We start from the raw sequence: 2876 nt of genomic DNA on the forward strand, positions 1-2876 counted from the left end.
AGGACAGTGCTTTCTAATCTAGCCTTAGAATCTGAGTATTGCATGGGTGACAGGCGGAGAGAGGGTGATACAAGCAGGGGGAGTTACGGGGGGGGGGGTAGGGGTGTGGCTTGTTACCATGGTGCTGTGTTCGTGTGGTGACAGGCAGAGAAGGGGTGACACAAGCCTAGGCAGGACAGGTGACAGGTGGGGGGACAGTTACCGTGGTGCCGTCCCAGTGCTGGTACTCCAGCTGGTAGCGCAGGAGGAAGTAGGAGTGTGGGCTGGACCAGGAGGCTGGGGGGGCCCAGGACAGGTGCAGGCGCCCGCCCTTGCTCTGTGCAGACACGTCTTGCGGTGGGCCCGGCCTCACTGTGGGCACAGAGAGTCTAGTTAGTCATGAGGGAGGGTGGGATCAGACCGATGGGCAAGGGGAACCCCTCCACTCTCTGGGTACTCCCTCCCCTTGGCCTTTGGCGCAGGGACCCATCACCCCAAGGCTGCCTGACCCCAGCCCTGGATGGAGATGTGGGTCCTGGTACCCATGGGGGGGGGGTTCTGGGGCAGTAGGGGGCCCAGTACCCACACAGGGGGGCTCTGGGACAGCGAGGGGCCTGGTACCCATGCGGGGGGAGGAGCTCTGGGGCACTGAGTGGGGGGTCCCAGTAACCATGCAGCGGGGCTCTGGGGTAGTGGGGGGCCCGGTACCCCATGCAGGGGGGCTCTCGGGTGCGGGGCCCGGTACCCCATGCAGGGGGGGCTCTCGGGTGCGGGGCCCGGTACCCCATGCAGGGGGGCTCTCGGGTGCGGGGCCCGGTACCCCATGCAGGGGGGCTCTCAGGGGCCCGCTACCCACGCGGGACACACCGATGTCCCGGAGGAAGAGGCTGCGGGTGATGTTCACGAAGCTCTCAGCCGAGATTCCCTCCAGCGCCAGCTCCAGCGGCCTCGGCTCCTCAGCGAAGGGGCAGAAGGTCCCGTCCGCCAGGGTCACCGTGAAAGGCTGGGGCCAGTCCGGGCCCTGCAAGGCGGCGCCTCCGCCCACGTAGACCCAGGCCCCGGGGGCGCCACCGGGGCTGCGGCAGAGCACAGGCAGGTCAGGAGGGGCGTGGGGCAGGGGGTCCGGCCGGGGACAGGGGCTGGGGGGGTAGGCACAGAGGACGGAGAGTGGAGCGGGGTGAGGTCCAGCGGGGGGGTGAGGGGGGGCAGGATGGAGGTCAGGGAGGAGGGGCGGACGGGTGGCAGTGGGGCGGGGGAAAGGAGGGGCATGGCTGGGGCCAGGGCCAGGAGACTGGGGGGGTAGGGACGGGGGGGCAGTGGGGAAAGGGAGGGGCACTGAGGGGCGCGGGGCCGGGGGGGGTAGGGAGAGGGGGAGCAGTGGGGCGGGGGAAGGGAGGGGCATGGCAGGGAGGCGGGGCCGGGAGCCGGAGGGGGTAGGGAGAGTGGGGGCAGTGGGGGAAGGGAGGGGCACGGCGGTGCGGGGCCAGGGGGAAGGGACGGGGGGCAGTGGGGCGGGAGAAGTAGGGGTAGGGACAGAGGGGGCGGGCGGACGGACGGCAGTGGGGTGGGGCCGGGGGTCAGGGAGGTGCGGACGGGGGGGCAGTGGGGTGGTGGAAGGGAGGGGCACGGCGAGGACCGGGGCCAGGGGACTGGGGAAATAGGGACGCGGGAGGCAGTGGGGGATGGGAGGGGCACGGCGGGGGTCGGGGGGTGCGGACGGGAGGCAGCGGGGCGGGGGCAGGGAGGGGCACGGTGGGGGTGGGGCCGGGGGGCGGGGGCAGGGAGGGGCACGGCGGGGCCGGGGGGGGCGGGGGAAGGGAGGGGCACGGCGGGGCCGGGGGAAGGGGGAAGGGGGAAGGGAGGGGCACGGCGGGGGCGGGGCACTCACCTGCGGGAGAGGCGGGCGCGGAAGGTGGCGGGGCGCAGCGCGGTCCAGGAGCAGCTCAGCTCGCCGCGGTAGGACTCCGCCTGGCAGGTCACGGCGCGGCCTGGGGGCAGGATGGGTCAGCATCGCCCGGCCCCCCAGCGACCCGCCATAGCCCGGCCCCCCTGCAAGCCCCCCCTCGCGCTCCCCGCCCCTGAGAGCCTGACCCCCCCGGGCGGTCCCCCGCCGCGCTCCTTGCCCCCCCCGACCCTGACAGCCTGACCCCCGGGCGGTCTCCCCCGCGCTCCCTGCCCCCCCCCCCCGGCTGGTGCTCCCCGCCCCTGACAGCCTGACCCCCTGGGCGGTCCCCCCGGCACTCCCTGCCCCCCCCCCCGCGGCTGGTGCCCCCCGCCCCTGACAGCCTGACCCCCCGGCTGGTGCCCCCCCCGCTCTGCACCCTGGTAGCAGACAGCTCTGGGCGCTGCCCCCGCCTGTCCTGTGGGTGCGGAGCCCCAGGGGAGCTGGAGTTCCTGGCTCTCACCCCCCACCCCCGCCCTCCCATGGCAGGCACCTGGGGAGTCCTGCAGCAGGGGGTACTCCGGGTCGCTGACCACCACGTAGGTGGAGTCCAGCAGGCGAGGGCCGTGCCAGCAGGTGTAGTTGCCGGTGGCCGGCTGGTCCAGGCCCTCGAGCGTGAGGGTGCGGCCGGCGACGTAGTGCTCAGCCATGATCTCGGGCTCCCCGTTCTGCTTCCAGGACACGTGCTCCTGGGGGGTGTCGCACGTCACCACCACCTGGCTATTGACCTCCCCGACCAGAACTGGGGAGAAAGGGACCCGCCGCGTCAGCGCCCAGGGCGTGGGGCGGGGGCAGGTCAGACACAAGGGCTGCAACCCCCCACCCCCTCCCTGGGCAGGGTGTACCCTGTGCCCACCCCCCAGGGGGCCAGATATACCCCTACCCCCTCCAGGGCCCTGTGCCCCCTGTGCCTCCCCCCTCGACTCCCAAAGGGGGCCAGGCATGCCCTGTGTCC

The 2876-nt window shown here is 73.3% G+C and overlaps 1 long non-coding RNA gene across 1 annotated transcript; it reads right to left on the reverse strand.

Annotated features, from left to right (window-relative positions):
* Positions 1–169: 169 nt before the first annotated feature.
* On the reverse strand, positions 170–1992 carry LOC101935474 (uncharacterized). Its single transcript, XR_010597558.1, has 3 exons — positions 1868–1992; positions 847–1055; positions 170–351 (listed from the first exon to the last, which is right to left on the reverse strand). It is a non-coding gene; the product is annotated as an uncharacterized LOC101935474 (long non-coding RNA).
* Between the last annotated feature and the right edge of the window lie 884 nt (positions 1993–2876).

This window comes from Chrysemys picta, unplaced genomic scaffold (assembly GCF_011386835.1).
Source record: "Chrysemys picta bellii isolate R12L10 unplaced genomic scaffold, ASM1138683v2 scaf4159, whole genome shotgun sequence".
Taxonomy (NCBI): Eukaryota; Metazoa; Chordata; order Testudines; family Emydidae; genus Chrysemys; species Chrysemys picta.